We start from the raw sequence: 17,741 nt of genomic DNA on the forward strand, positions 1-17,741 counted from the left end.
GAACATGTTCGCACCTTACAACTCACTTCAGAAGCATCATTCCTCTGAATGTAAAATCACCAATTAGACAGATAAACTCCATTAAGCTGTTGGCCAGGCAGGCCGGCCGCTTAGTGGCTGACAAACATTTATTACTCGCGCGCTTTAAATGTGCAACACTTTTCTTCATGGGTCGAGATGGGCATGAAATAAAGGTCTACCCACTGGTATACATTAAGTTATTTTAAAAACAGGTTCACCGTTTGGGTATGCCGTCCCTATGGACCAGAGGCACGCAGAATCACATTTCTATTTTTTGATGCAGCGATTTCACTGAGTAAACAGTCAACGGGAGGATACTCCAATAAGATTCGTGTGACCAAGTTTAAGACAATATATGTAGACAACATTGACCGTGTAACCTCAGGTATACAGAAATGCCCAACTTTAAGACCATATATCGTCAACTAGTTGTCGATAAAGTCAACTGTCGTGTGACCACATGCAGAAAGAAGTCCCACTTCAATACAATATATCGTCAACTAGTTGACGATAAAATTGCCCTCCGTGTGACAAATTGACGGAAACGTCCAACATCAGGACGATATATGGTTAACTAATTGTTGATAAACTCGAGTATGGTGTGACCGCTCCTTTTTAGCGATACGTTCCATTTAGTGCCGTACTACGTTATCTGTTACGCTGACAACAATGTCACTACCGTCATATTTCTCCTTTTAGAACCTCGCGATCAAAGCGAACCCTTACGACATCAACTTCGTATAGGAGCGGTGACTGTCTACCTATTTATAACAACTTTTTTGCCTAAAACCTTCTTCTTCCGCTGAGGATTTGTTCTGCCTGAGTTAGTGAAATTTAGTGCTCAAAGCTATTGTCTGTCTTCTCATAGACGTACATCTAAGAGGCAACGAGTACTCTGTGCGATAAGGAACTGGCTTCACACGAAAAGGAAAGTTCTCGATTTTTTCCCCAAGTGTGAAGGTTAAGCCACCTTTTCCGTATCCTGTGGTTTTCCGCGATAAGGAGCAGGCTTCGCACGAGCCAAAAGTCGTCGATTTTTTCCCCAAGTGTGAAGGTTAACTAATCTCTTCCGTATGCTGTGGTTTTCCGCGATAAGGAACAGGTTTCACGCGACAAGGAAAGTCGCCGATTTTTTCCCAGGTGTGAAGGTTAACCAACCTCTCCCATACCCTGTGCTTTTCGACGATAAGGAACAGGCTTCACACGAGACAAGTAAACAAGTAAATGAATAAATAAACAAACAAAATAAAACGGGCTGGATCAAAACGTCAATTCTTTCAGCACGGTCACTTTATAGATTTTGTTTTCCTAAAACTAAGCGATCTTACGAATCTGCGATGGCGGCCTCCACGTTGAAGAGGTCTCCGTTCGATCGAGACCCCAAGTTAGACCAAACAATTCCTTCTGAATATAAAAAAATTCCCTAAAGCTTGAACTCCCCAATACAGAGAGATCGATCTATTTCACTCAATTCCGTGGCGACACTCTCCCAGATAACGGCACCTCATAATCGTCTAGACCAGGGGTGGGGAACCTTTTTGTGCATGAAGGCCACCTTACAATTCATCGTCCCACATAGAGGCTGCACTGAACAAATTATTATTATTATTATCATTTTTTATCCCTTTTTAGGGGACGGTGTAAGTTTTCCACCTCCCTCCCTATGTGTGTGGTGTATATTATAAGTTTCAGGTGTATAATGATTTCAGACAAAAAATACTCAAGGTCTTTTAAAAAAATATATATATATATATCAAAGGCCGCAGAAGGCCGCACTTGATGGCCCGGAAGGCCGCAGGTTCCCCACCTCTGGTCTAGACTAAACCACTGTTCATGAATGCTCGACGCCTACAAAGAACCTGTGTGTGTGTGTGTGTGTGTGTGTGTGTGTGTGTGTGTGTGTGTGCGGGTGTGTATGCATGTGTATATGTATGCATGTATATATGTACCATCAGGCTCTTGAAGCCCCGACAGCCTTCACCAGATCCCCTTCAATATGTCTGACATTTTCAACCAAACTGATAATTCCAGAACATTCCCGATCCCACCCACGGACGCTCCCCCACCCCTGTTCCCCCCCTGCACTCTCCCCCCCAGTTCCCCCCCCCCTCCCCCCACCAAAAAGACAACAAACGAAGCTATTTGCAAAGACAATCGCCGCCGGCTGGCTTCCCCACACAAGAAATCTCGCCACACATTTCGGACGGGGGAAAATGAATTCATTATAATTAAGCTTCTGAACTTCACACCACTGTCGGTTACACATTGCGTGGGAATTAGAGTTTTGAGATCAAATGAATTTAACAAGAGAATAAGCCGAAATAAAGGCAATGCCAGCATGAAAGGGGAGAGTCATGAATGGGATCCGAGGATCAAGTCCTGTGATGCAAATTTTCTCTAGTTATTTTGTGTGTGTGTGTGTGTGTGTGTGTGTGTGTGTGTGTGTGTGTGCATTTGTATATGTATGTATGTGTGTATGTGTATATGTATGTATGTATGTATGTATGTATGTATGTATGTGTGTGGTTGTGAAAGGATTACATAGTCGATTTACTCCTTTTAGTTGTTACACACACACACACACACACACACAAACACGTCTCAAGCTAGTTTATTTAAGCACGTTCTAATTTTCTATCGTGTATTACTATTCTTATCATTCTTCTTTTCCCTCATCTTCTTTACCTTTTCCCCCCTTTAATCGGGGTCTCCAGTTCCTTCGTGTGTGTGTGTGTGTGTGTGTGTGTGTGTGTGTGTGTGTGTGTGTGTGTGTGTGTGCGCGCGCGCGCGCGTAGTATATATAACAACTATGAGCCAAAATGAAACGACAAAGTAACTTTACACACAGACACAGACACACACACACACAGACACACACACACACACACACACACACACACACACACGGATAATCAAAGGGAATACATCGAAGGAATCTATCTTGACGTCCTCGATCACATCCAGGATGTTTGTAGCCGCAGGGAAGAGAGATATTCCTGTGTGGGTTACCAGCTTTCAAGAGAAGAGAAGTACGTTCAATTTTCTTCGGAAAGAGAGAAGCTACATCAAAGAAGACTTCTCAAAGACGGTAGAAGAAAACGGTCAACTTCTAAACGAAGGTCAAAGAACGATCCTGAACGTGGTTCTTCGTGGAGGTGGGACGCGGAGATCGGATAAGGGCGGTGTAAGCTTCAATCTTCAATCCATTGCGAAGTCTTTGAATGATGGTTTCTTCGTCAACCCGGGGAAGTTGTTCTTAAATGAATTGCATCTGGTCTAAGTGATGAGTGGCGTTCGCCGTAGCTTTTTTCGGGTTTAGCTGTGACGGAGATCGCTCCATTTTCAAAACTTCCTGGACGACATCACGGCAGCTCGCAAGAACGAAGCGTGTAACGTAAAGAGCAGGTAATTGTCTACATACATACATATACCAAGGCTTCTTCCCCCTTACAAGGGGGGTAGCCAAAAAGAAAAAGGCATAAAATCATTCCCACCCATTCCATCCCTGAATACACTCCACACCCCTCCACCCTCCCTCTTATCTTAGCACCTCCTGAATGACGGGTAATTGTCTAGGCTTCAGGAAATGTATTCACTGATGATATGGGACAAGGTAGGAAAAGCTAACATGACCATGCTGGTAATCTTTGATAGCTTATGTAGGGGCATGTCAGGTGATCTGCGCAGGCCATTTTCGATAGGTTTTTCTTCTGGTGAGAGGATAACTTTATTGAGACGGGGATGATAGATGGTCATGGACATGGAACTGCCTAGTGTAGGCCTTATGGTTCCTTGTAGTCTCCTTCGTTCATGTGTTCTTATGAAAGAAGACCTTACGGCTAACATTATTAAGAACGTGGATAGGAGGTAAAGGGAACACGGGCTGAGGGAAATACTTTTATTCCTGACTAGTTTCGCCTGAGTGGCTTCTTCAGAGGCGAAACTAGTCAGGAATAAAAGTATTTCCCTCAGCCCGTGTTCCCTTTACCTCCTATCCACATTCGTCACAATGTATACACATTATTAAGAACACTTACTTTTGGCTGAATTTTCGTAAGCTGACGCTAAAGGGGTTATCACATTTGGCTAATTTTCCTCCGACATATTACCTCCAACCTCCATTTGAATAACCAGAATGTGACTTCGCTAACAAAAATCTAGATTTCTCTAAGAACACTTCAAGTATGTCTAACATTTGTATAGGTTTACAATCTCTGAGTTCATCATTCAGCTTTGCTATATATGACTGAAAGATAATTTAATATTTTGGGATTTGAAAAATAAAATACTGTAACCGAAGTCGCTTTCACTCAAACGAATTCTCGACGGTCGGTCATAGTGAAGCTCGTGGAAGCCCAGCGTGATAATCCCTCAGAGAACGTGAAGTCTTCGGGATGGGAAAAGGGGAACGAAGAGATGGAAGAGAATAACAGCTTCCGAAGAGAGGCTTCCACATCGAAACGATGCCCCCCACTCAAAAAAAAAAAATCCACATTGAAACGATGCCCCCACTAAAAAAAAAAAAAAAAAAATTACTTAGATGAACGGGACTTCGTGGCTCGTGTCTCCGGTGATCTACTTGATGGGGTGGCGACCACCACTACTTCGGAGAGAAGTATATCTCTTTATCCCTTCTGGTTGTTTATAAACGCTACCGTCCAAAGCATAATTCCAGGGATGGAGAAGTATTTCATCGTCGACAACCAGGAAGACAAAGAAACAGATGTCGACTACCAAGATTTATTTACACTCAATGATACGTTTCCCGCTTCGTTTCCGGTGTACAAACTAAATCTGAAGAACCTGGTGGTTACAGTAATCGATAACAACAGCCCACTCCAGCTATAAGAACATAAGAATGAAGGAGACTGCAAGAAACCATAGGGCCTACACTTATAAGAACATAAGAATGAAGTAGATTGCCAGAAACCATAGGGCCTACACTGACACAAGTCTTATCGTTGACGTTATCAGGGGTCATTTCAGAGCAAGACGAATCCTTAAGAGAACTTACGATGGAAAGCAACTTATCATTGGGAAACTGTAATGTTATAACACATTTGTAGTACACTTTTAAACCCACTATCGGAGAAATGATATCAGAAGTACAGGAGATCCGTATATTTCGACTACTATCTGCTGAAGAGGACTACAGATAGTAGTCGAAATATACGGATCTCCTGTACTTCTGATACTATTTCTTCGATAGTAGGTTTAACGTGTACAACTTATCATTCCTAGAATTAAGCCGACTTCCACGGATGACCCCATCACCTCTTCCCAACTTTTAGTTCCCGACGCGACTAAGCTTTGCCAGGACGATCGACAACTCTGAAGGACAGACAATTCAGGAAGTCAGGTTTCTATTGCGGTAATCTTCTTAAGGTTAGTTTGGTGATACCTGTTACCGGGTAAGGAACAGGAAATATATATTCTTTCGCCCGAGAAGAAAAAGAGGGAAGACACATTCCATTTCTTCAAGAAGGTGATTTAAGAAGATTTGCTCGAGGAGAGAGAGAGAGAGAGAGAGAGAGAGAGAGAGAGAGAGAGAGAGAGAGAGAGAGAAGAGAGAGAGAGAGAGAAACGTCTGAAGAGGAGTTCGAGGGTGTTTAGGAGGACGACAAACTTCGGGTGAGGACAGATGGGCTCACGGACGATCCGGAAGGAAGATCTCGAGAGGAAGAACGCTCCACCTATATGGAGTGTCACTCTTATCGATGACGAAACTGCAGCCATGTTGGAGGTCCTTGGGCCGCAAGAGGTTCTAAAAGAAATAAAGTAAATAAATCGAGGGGACGGAAGATGAAGGAACTGCGCAATGTCATCACCGTTGACCGAGTTCGACGTCTCTCGCCTATGGAGTCGTCAACGCTACAGAAGGAGGAAGAGGAGGAGGGAGAGGAGGAGGAGGGAGAGGAGGAGGAGGGAGAGGAGGAGGAGGGAGAGGAGGAGGAGGAAGAGGAGGAGGAGGAGGGAGGAGGAGGAGGAGGGAGAGAAGGAGGAGGGAGAGGAGGAGGAGGAGGAGGAAGGAGAGGAGGAGGACGAGGGAGAGGAGGAGGGAGAGCAGGAGGAGGCAAAGAAATAGAAGGAGGGAGAGGAGGAGGAGGGAGTGAAGGAGAAGGAGGAGGGAAAGAAGGAGGAGGAGGAGGGAGAGAAGGAGAAGGGAGAGGAGGAGGAGGAGGAGGGAGAGGAGGAGGAGGGAGAGGAGGAGGAGGGAGAGGAGGAGGAGGCAGAGGTCAAGAAGACGTCATTCAAGGACGGCAACGTCGAAAAGGTCGAAACATAGAACGGGAAAGTGGTGGACGACAGGGCGAAACTGGGCAGCAACATTAAATTTTTTTTTTTTTTTTTACTTTTTAATATCCAGTAAAATAAGAAGAGAGAGAGAGAGAGAGAGAGAGAGAGAGAGAGAGAGAGAGAGAGAGAGAGAGAGGGGGGGGAGAGAGAGAGAGAGGGGGGAGGAGAGGGGAAAGAAAAGGGAGAAAGAAAAAGGAAAAGGAAGGGAAAATACAAGGGACGGGAGAGGAAGAGGACGGGAAAGGGACGAAAAGGGAAGGAAAAGGGAAGGAAAAGGGAAGGAAAATGAATGGGAAAGGATGGGAAAAGGGAAATGAAAGAAAATGAAAGAAAAAGAATGGTAAAAGAAAAGAGATAACAGAATGAGAAAGGGAGAAGCCGAGAAAGCAAGGAAGAGAGGAAGGGAGGGAGGAAGGGAGGAAGGGAGGGAGGAAGGGAGGGAGGAAGGGAGGAAGGAAGGGAAGGAGGAGAGGAGAGGTCAACCAGTGGGTTTATATTATGTAAACGGCGTGCGCGCCAATTAAACGGGAGGTTTCGCGACAAACACTTCGGTCGACGTCCATGGAATTCTGGGATTCGGACGAGACTCGCATACCTTCGTGTGGCGACCGTCCGTAGTCGGAGGTCGCCGCAGAGCCTCTTTCATACTGGGCAGGAAAATCGTCGACAAAGAGCCAACTTCACACTGGGCAAAAAATCGTCGATACAGAGCCAACTTCACACTGGGGAGGAAAATAAAAATCGACATAGGGCCAACTTTACATCGGGCAAAAAGATCGTCGACGCCGAACCGCCTTCACACTGGGCAGAAAAACAGTAAAAATTGACCTGGTGGGGAGATAATTCTGTCCCGTCGACTTTATTCGTTTTATTCACAATGTGATGAGAAGAGTGATTGTACCAAATTCCTCAAATCGAGGATTTCTATTTTCTTTATTCTTTATTTTGTGATTGATCCTTCGCCTTATTCAACCCCTGATTATGTTCTAATTAGCAGATATCCATGCTGACGAAGCTGACGATGTGGCGTCAGTCAGACAAACGTCAACCCCGTTTTGCAGCCAACTAGATTCGGCAACGTCTTCAGAGACGTTTTCGCTCCCTTGGGTGATCTGTCACCTCTGTCAAGGTTACCTTTTCGGTCGTTTCGATTGCTTGTTGGTTGGTTTGCAATTTTATCACAAACGTTATGTGCATATTACTATTGTCTATTTTTTTTTTAATTTTATCTTATATTTATTTCTTTTTTAATTTTATTTTTACCTATTACTTTTTTGTGAAGTATGGCCCAAGAAAATTAAGTTTTTTGTCTGGATAGAAGCGCTGGTTACAGTGTGACGTCACGATTAAGACTTGGATCGAACCGACAGCGATATATATGTGTATATATATATATATATATATATATATATATATATATATATATATATATATATATATACTGTATATACATGTGTGCGCGTGTATGTGTGTGTATTCATACATGACATTGTTCTTAGACAAAATCCCACAGCTACCAGACAGGTTGTTCTTCATAACAAGGGAACAAGAACGGGGGCTGTTATAGAAAATTATTACAATTCTTATAGATGATCTCTTTGATGTTTTTTCGGTCTTGATGGTAACAGCTCAAATATATATATATATATATATATATATATATATATATATATATTATATATATATATATACACAAATATATATATATACGTCCACCAAATCAGGCTCGCCCAAAGTGGCTCGACAAAGAAACTGAAAAAAGTATTGCTAAAAAAGAGACAGGCTTATAAGAAATATAAGTGCTCGAGTGCATCTAATGACTATGAAAGTTATGTATCAATACAGAGAGATTTAAAAAAGACAATAAGAAAAAGAAAACGACAATACGAAATGAACATCGCTGATAAATCCAAAGAGAATCCCAAAGAATTCTATAGTTACATTAGAGATAAAAAGGTTGTTAGGAATCACATTGGTCCACTATTATCTGCTGACGGTCAACTTGAATATTCAAATGAAGGAATGTGTAATATCTTAAACAATTATTTTAGCTCGGTATTCGTAAACGAAACACCTCAAAGTGAATTCCAAACTGAAACCTGTGAAAAGTCTGGGGTAAACTTACTCACTACGGTAAATATAACAAAAGAAAAAATTAAAAGGTGTATAGACAAACTCAAAGTTAATAAAACACCAGGGCCTGACGGTTGGCATTCAAGAATCTTAAAGGAAATTAAAAATGAGATTGTTGTTCCATTAGAAATTATTTTCAAGAAATCCATCATATCCGGAGATGTCCCAAGAGAATGGAAGCTGGCTAACGTTACTCCCATATTCAAAAAAGGTGACAAAAAGAAACCAAATAACTATAGGCCTATAAGTTTGACTTCGATCGTAGGAAAAATAATGGAAACTATCATCAGAGATGCTATCGAATATCATTTAGAAAGTAACCGTTTGATAAATGATAGCCAGCATGGTTTCAGACGGAAACGTTCTTGCGTGACTAACTTACTCTAATTCTACAACACAGTTATCTCGAATTATGACAAAAGAAACAATATAGATTTAGTATATCTAGACTTTGCAAAAGCTTTTGATACCGTCCCACACGAAAGACTACTTACTAAATTAGCTTTGCATGGAATAAGTGGTAGCCTATTAGGTTGGACTAGTAATTGGTTGAAAGGTCGAAAACAGAGAGTTGTTTTAAATGGAAAAACTTCTGGATGGAAAAGTGTTGCAAGTGGAGTTCCTCAGGGTTCCGTTCTTGGGCCACTTCTATTCATAGTATATATAAATGATATAGACCATGGACTAAAATCTACTGTTTCCAAATTTGCTGATGATACAAAACTGTGCGGAGTGGCAAATGATCACTCAAACCAATTAGATATTCAAGAAGATTTAGATCAATTACAGCAATGGTCTGAAAAGTGGCTAATGAAATTTAACACAGGTAAATGCAAGGTAATGCACATAGGTAAAAATAACCTAGAAGAAAGGGTAGTGAATGGTGGGATGAGGAAACAAAGAAGGTTGTAGAAGAGAAGAAGCGAGCATTCACAGATTGGTTACAAAAGAGGACAGGGGAGTCATATGAGACGTACAAAGAAAAGAAAAGAGAAGTAAAGCAAAAGGTAAAGGAGGCAAAGAGGAGAGCAGATGTGAAATGGGGTAGGAGTATGACAGAAAATTTTGAAAGTAATAAAAAGATGTTTTGGGAAGAAATTAAGAGAGGAAGAGGAGGCGAATCAAGTAGGGAAGAAAAGGTAAAAGGTACAGATGGAGAGTTGATCATGGAAGAGATGGCAGTGAGGGGAAGATGGGCAGAATATTTTAGGGAGTTGCTGAATGTGAAGGAGGATAGGGAAGGAAAGATAGCTGCAGTGGGAAATACGAAGAAAATGAGAGTGATGAGTGAGGAGAATGGAGGAGAAATAAGGAAGGATGAAGTGAAGGCAGTTGTAAAGATGATGAAAGCAGGTAAGGCACCTGGTCTGGATGGATGTCATACAGAATGTCTGAAAAAGGGAGGTTCAGTGATGGTGGACTGGTTGGTGAGATTATTTAATGTTTGCTGGAGAGAGGGTAGAGTACCGGAGGACTGGAGTAGTGCCTGTATAGTTCCTCTTTACAAGGGAAAAGGGGACAAGTGTGAATGTAGTAATTTCAGAGGGATTAGCCTGTTGAGTGTAGTAGGGAAGGCTTATGGGAGAATCTTAATTGAGAGGATTAGGAGAGGAACAGAAGGAGTAATTGGTGAGGAACAGTGTGGATTTAGGACGGGTAGAGGTTGTGTAGATCAGATCTTTGTGGTAAGACAGATATGTGAGAAAGCTATAGGAAAGGGGAAGGATGTTTTTTGGGCTTTTATGGATCTGGAAAAGGCTTATGATAGGGTAGACAGAAAGGCACTGTGGGAGGTTATGCAGATTTATGGGATAGGAGGAAAGCTTTTGGGAGCTGTCAAGAGTTTTTATGTGAGTAGTAGAGCATGTGTTAGGATTGGAAATGGAGAGAGTGAGTGGTTTGAAGTAAAGGTGGGACTTCGTCAAGGATGCGTTATGTCGCCCTGGCTGTTCAACTTATACATGGATGGGGTGGTGCGAGAGGTGAATGCTAGGGTAGTGAGTCAGGGATTGGAGATGGTTAAAGAAAATGGAGAAAAGTGGGAGGTGAGCCAGCTGTTGTTTGCAGACGACACTGCGCTTGTGGCAGGGTCAGAGGAGGGATTGAGGAAGCTGGTGGCAGAGTTTGGGAGAGTATGTGATAGAAGAAAGCTAAAGATAAATGTGGGTAAAAGTAAGGTGATGAGATGTACAAGGGGTGAAAGTGGCAGTAGACTGGAAGTGAACATTAAGGGAGAGCGACTGGAGGAAGTGGATAGTTTTAGATACTTGGGTGCAAGTGTAGCAGGAAAAGGTGGAGTGAAGGTGGAGGTAGAATGTAGATTGAGAGAAGCGAGTAAATGCCTTGGTGGTTTAAAGAGTGTAATGAGAAATAGACATTTGGGAATGGATGCGAAGAGGAGACTGTATGAAGGAGTGATTGTGCCAACAGCACTGTATGGGGCAGAAACGTGGAACATAAGAGAAGAAGAGAGAAGGAGTTTGAATGTGTTTGAGATGAGGTGTCTGAGAAGTATGATGGGGGTTACTAGGCTAGATAGAGTGAGAAATGAGGAGGTGAGGAGGAGAACAGGGGTGAAAAAGGATTTGGGAGATAGGGTTGATGAAAGAATATTAGGATGGTTTGGACACATGGAAAGAATGAGTGAAGAAAGACTAATAAAAGAGGTATGGAAGGCAGATGTGGAGGGAGTGAACATGAGGGGACGTCCTAGGATGAGGTGGATGGATGGGGTGAAGGGGGCTTTGGGGAAGAGGGGAATGTCTGTTGAGGAAGGAAGGGAGAGGACGGAAGACAGAGGTGAGTGGAGAATGGTTGTATATGGATGATGTTGTGACTGCATGAGGAGGAATGGCGGGGGGGTGGGGGGTGGTGTAGTATGTGTGAGTAAATTTTGACGCAGCCCGAAGGGATTTCTCCCCGTCCTCTCCTTATATGCAAAGGGGGACGGAGAGGGGGGGTCGCCGATTAAATGAAGCGGCCTTGCTGTGGATGTACTGTGTCTTGCGACACTGCTTCTGACCCAGGGCGGTGGGCAGGGTGCAGGGATGACCCGTCATCCAGGAGGTGCTCAGATGAGAGGAAGGGTGGGAGGGGTGTGGAGTGTATTTAGGGATGAAATGGGTGGGAGTGTTTTTATGCCTTTCCCTTTTTGGCTACCTCCCTTGTAAGGGGGAAAAAGCCTTGGTATATGTATGTATGTACGATTACAAGTTATTTGGAAATTCGTTAACAAAAGTGGATAGTGAAAAAGATCTAGGCGTAATTATCAGTAACGACCTCAAATCATCCAAGCAGTGTATTTCAGCCTCTGAGAAAGCAAATAAGATTCTGGGATTGATTGCGCGATCTTTTGATTTCAAAAGTCCATCACTCATTAACAACCTATATAAATCGTTAGTTCGTCCACATTTGGAATATGCTGTTTCCGTATGGTCACCGAATCTCATTAAAGACATTGACAGACTGGAAAAAGTACAACGGCGAGCCACAAAACTGATTCCAAATATCAAAAATAAATCATACGAAAATCGACTTAAGCACATGAATCTGTTTTCCCTAAAAAAGCGTAGACTCAGAGGTGACTTGATACAGGTCTTTAAGATTTTAAAGGGAATTGACATCAAGAGTGACCAAATTTTCACATTGAATGAGAATCAGACAAGAAACAATGGTCTCAAACTGTCCGGAAATAGATTCAATTTGGAAGTAGGTAGAAACAACTTTGCCAACCGTGTAGTTAATGAATGGAATAAACTTCCTGCACAGGTAGTGCAATGTAGTTCAGTTCAAAGCTTTAAGAATCATTTAGATAAATACCTAAGTAAGATGCTGTAATGATTATAATTTATGTTATATTATTTGTTTTTGTTTTGTTATCATTTGTCTGTCTGATTTTCATTTATTATTAGTTATATGTCAATTTATAATCATTTACTATTTACCTGTTTGTTTGTTATTCAACTATACCTATGCATTTATTTGTGTATTTTATTTTATTTTTACATTATTATAGTTTTAATTTATTATTAATATATGTGTATATATGTATATATGTATATATATATGTGTATATATATGTATATGTGTGTATTTTTTTTTTTTTTTGCATCCGACCTAGATATGGATCAAAAGGTCTCCTGTCGGCATGCTCCGCCTTTGTAATCCTTTGTAATATATGCATATATATATATATATATATTATATATACATACATACACACACACACACACACACACACACACATATATATATATATATATATATATATATATATATTTTTTATTCTATATTTCAGGCGCAGATTCTCAATAATACAGTGTTAAACACGACAGCATTTTGACTGATAATCTTCTTACTGAGATTTTCAATTTTTCTCACAGTAGATCTCATTTCAGGGTGGGGGTTGGGCAAATACAAGCCTTCCATAGTCTTCCATATTTAATTGACGTTTCGACTTCAGGGAGTCATCTTCAGAATAGTTTACAAGAATTAAGTCACAGTTTTATAAAGCTACATGATACACATTTGATAATATTGTACAGGCGAAGCCGCTGCTTGTAATATAATAAAAGATAAAATAAATAAATGCTAAAGTATAGTTAAATAATAAACAAACAGGTAAATAGTAAATAATAATAAATTGACAATCATGTTATCAATACTCTATTTCAGTGGCTGAAACAATATCAATTGTTGCCTTCAAACGATAAAAAATAAGAATTTACGTTAACTTATAAATTTCCATGATTTTCTTTTATTCCCTGATGAATTCTTACTCTTGAATAAAATCACCTAGCGGCAGTCATGATAAACTAACGAGCTTCAAACATTGCGAAGTTATCAACGTCTTCGCTGCCTGGGCATGTGGCAATCACAAGTATCCCAGATGAACTCGAATCTCGGTTCACGTGGTGCAAGTCGCTACTGAAACCAACTCACCAACGTGGTGTAGAATCACTCGAGTCTAAATTTAGAAACTTGGAATTCTAGATCAATGTTGCATTGTGCAAGATCTAAATGGCTTTCCATGTGATACATTATCATTAGCATATCAATGCATACGATAAATAGTCGCTGGGGCTATGTGGATTCACAGCCCAGGTTTTTCGGACTTAAAAAGCCTCTTTACATCATGAAAGAAATGCGGATATTTCTATGTATTCATTATTTCTAGAATTAGGACCGTTGAAGGCTTGCAGTTTGAAGGTGTGTGTGTGTGTGTGTGTGTGTGTGTGTGTGTGTGTGTGTGTGTGTGTGCGTGTGTGTGTGTGTGTGTGTGTGAATTTTAAACATCTGATCTGCTGAGAAAAGAGGGCCTGAAACTGAACATTTATTCCCACGACAAAACGAATACACGTGCACAAAGACAACAATACATCGTACACATGTGAAACAACATATTTCCATAAAAAAAAAACCGCTTTAAAACCATCACGGTCCTGACAAGACCTTCAGCATCTTCTGGTTACCGCTAGAAGATAATATTCAGATAAGAGAAACCACCCCTCTCATGTTCGAAAAGGTTAACAATTCTGGCCCTACCATATACCTCAACCATCTTGCTCCGACTGAAGCCGAATGATTCAAATCTCTGGACTAGAAATCTCCGGACCTCAAAGGGGCTTAATGCCTCTGTCATGGGGTGATCGTTCCGGGGGTCGGGTGGATGGGTGGATGGGTGGATGGGTGGATGGGTGGGTGGGGAGTAGACGGGGTTAATTTGGTTGTGTTGCCATGGCGAGGAACAGCCCGCAGGTGGATCACCAATGGGATTACTGCAGAACTCGTGTATGTGTGTGTGTGTGTGTGTGTGTATGTGCGTGTGTGTGTATGTGTGTGTGTGTATTTACTTCGTACTATTTACACTTGTAGGGGTCTTATCATATCTCTATACTATCATTCCTAGTTTTTTAATTCGTTTATGGTTGTAGTCTGTGTTATAATTATAAATTCCTGAGCTGTACCAGAAGTTAGCACATCTGTATGGAAAACCGTTTCTTGATATCTTTGAAACTCATATTATTTTTCAATTTGTTCGAATTATCTCTCCCCTTTCCTGTGTGCGTGTGCGTGCGTGCGTGCGTGTGTGTGTGTGTGTGATCGTGCGCTCATATTCACCCCTTTGTACTTCCCTATTTATATCCTAGCGGAATAATCTCTAACTCGTGGTTGCATCGTATATACCTGAGCCTTCCACGTGTGGATGTTAATCCATTATCCTATTCAGTTTTGAATACATACATACATACATACACACACACACACACACACACACACACATATATATATATATATATAACACACAGGAACCCACAGTCGGAGAAAGAATAAACTTCGAAAAAAGTTTATTCTTTCTCCGACTGTGGGTTCCTGTGTGTTATCTACAAATGTGCTACTACATTTCTATTTAGAAATATATATATATATATATATATATATTATGTGTTTGTTTTGTTACCGCCCCGAGGTCGTTCATCAATCTATGACTATATGACTATTCGCTAAAGTGTTTATACATATCTCTTGATAGCGCAGTTGGTAAGTTACTACGGCACTTGTCATGTGATTGCCTGGTTCGAGCCCTTGGCAGTACTGCATTTCAATTTCTGCTTGTCGGCCTCCATTGGGTCTCCCGATGCTGATGGCTTAGAATTAAAGTGTATTGTGGTTGTTCAAATGTATCTCTAACCACTGGGATCTATTCAGTGTTGTACATATATATATATATATATATATATATATATATATAATATATATATATATAATAATAATAGGACCTTTTACTTATCCGACATCATAACAAGGGAACACCGTGATCACCCATCACGATGTATGAAGTCTGGAAGTACTCTGGAAATAGCGTGATCATATGGGCACTACCCTCTCTTTCCTTCAGATTTTTTTAGCCTGCTTATTGTATGTCTTTCTCATTAAGATAAGCCAGTATCATTGCAAGGATCTGAATTGCGTATTTGATTAATGTGTTTCTCTTTTGTGAAGGACCCAGATAACTGCTGTACACTCAACGATTGATCTAGGGCAATGGGTTGAAGATTGAAAATCTTCAATCTTCTCTCAGATTTACTCGTGCTTGTTAAGGGTAGGCCACTTTGACCTATGCTCCTGATGAGGTCACACGATTCATATGTCTGGTTTATGGTTACACTCAGATTTTTCTCCTCGTCTGATTTCATTAAAGTATCTTCTTGTTGATTATCTGTTAATTTATTACTATTTACCTGTTTGTATATTATTCAACTATACATATGCATTATTTTATTTATTATTATTTATGTCATAATTTTTTTCATCATCATTATAATTTTCTTCGCATCCTACCTAGTTGTGGACCAAAAGGTTTCCTGTCGGCATACTCCGCCTTTGTAATCCTTTGTATATATTCCTTATTTTTATTTTGCATCCTACGTATGCCCCGTGACCATACTGTCTCGAAGGGATGTATTCCTTCTCCTATTTTGGCTCCAGCTGAATATCCTGTAGTGCTATACAGGATCTGCTGTCCTTTGCAGTATTTCCATCCGTTGTTTGGCTTCATTTGTAAACCTATTTAACTTAGTTATGGATCTCTTCTTTCCAGTCGCTGATGTATACGTACACCAATCCTTGTGGCACTTTCCTCTTTATTTCTTAATACTTGAGCATTTTCCCTTAATCGTCATTCTCCAACCTTACTGGAATGTTTATTTCCTCTTTGTACCTTTCTAAAATTTTGAATTAATATTTTCAATCCATTCCAACAATCTGCCTTTTACATTCCTTGTTTTCTATGGTGTCCGTACCAACGTATTGTGAGATATCAAGTAATTTATATATTTATTAAGTGATTTATCTTCTTTTAGAAGTCCAGACAAATGGAGTCTACCCAGTTCTCTCTTGTAGGATATCGGTCACAGAATCTGGGGAAACGTGATTTGCCACTGCCGAATGTTATAAGTTACCAAATATTTCATCCACTTTACATTGGTTATTCATCTTCACCCCTTCGCTACGATGGCACACTTTACATCTTCATGCTGGCTGACGCCAGGCGATTTTAGGTCTCCGTGATGAAGGAAGTAATACGTTGCCAACCGCACCAACAAGTGACACCGGTCTCTCGTTGTATGGGTCTTCTCCATATGTCTTTCTCTGGTAGTATAGACTACATCTGAGACTCCCCACTTCTTCTGATAGTATGCCTTGCTGAAAGAACACAATCTCTTCCGTACCGGGCAGAGCTTATCCTTATATGGGCGCCCAGAAACAAAGGGGCATCCCCGCCAATTTTACTGGATTCTAGTTAGGCACGGATCGTGAAAAGTGTAAGCTTCCTCTCTCTCTCTCTCTATATATATATATATATACATATATATATATATATAAATATATATATAATATATATATATATATATATATATATATATATATATCAGTGCTTAACTAAAAACCAGTGAAAGTGGCGGGGATACCTCTCTGTTTCTGGACGCCTTATACTCTGGGTGTGTGTGTCTTAACTACCTGGCGATTTCATTTACCTGTGTAGTTCCTATTACCATTTAGTACGCTCGTACATTCATACAATGTCTCTCCTGAGACCCCAAATTATCATGTTTTAATTGATTTATTAATTAATTCGTTTATTCATTTGTTTAACCTGTAATCTGCACTTTTTCCTGCACAGAATTTTCTGTGGATCGATCCATTTGGTCACCACTATATCTGCGTCTTCTACACTGAAATATTGGTACAAATTTGTCGTTTCATAGCTGGTACACGGCTTCGATCTTGTCTAGCACTTTTTCTATTTTCACAATTACAAAAAAGCGCACGCGCACACACACACACGTATACTCTATAAGTCAACAAAAATTAATCGGTTTGCCTCCGACAGTGGTGCTTGTTCAAAGTACATATGAAATTAAAAGCAAAATATGGCGATATAACCACATCTAAGGTGGAAGAAGGCCACTGCGGGTATTATATTCATTCTAGTTCAACTAGCAATTTATTCATACATACACAAATTCACGCACATATGCATACACGCACACCTACACACAATCCAAGTACTCCATTATATATACACACACACACATATATATATATATATATATATATATGTATATATACATACATATATATATATATATATATATGTATATATACATATATATATATATACAGAAATACACGAAAAACATTTTAGTTGGAAAACACAAAATCACACATACACTATGTAAAACATACATTCATTTAGTAGGACGAATAAGCTTACGCACATAGGTATA

This window comes from Oratosquilla oratoria, chromosome 11, assembly GCF_046742065.1.
Source record: "Oratosquilla oratoria isolate Oo_2021 chromosome 11, ASM4674206v1, whole genome shotgun sequence".
NCBI classification, from domain to species: domain Eukaryota; kingdom Metazoa; phylum Arthropoda; class Malacostraca; order Stomatopoda; family Squillidae; genus Oratosquilla; species Oratosquilla oratoria.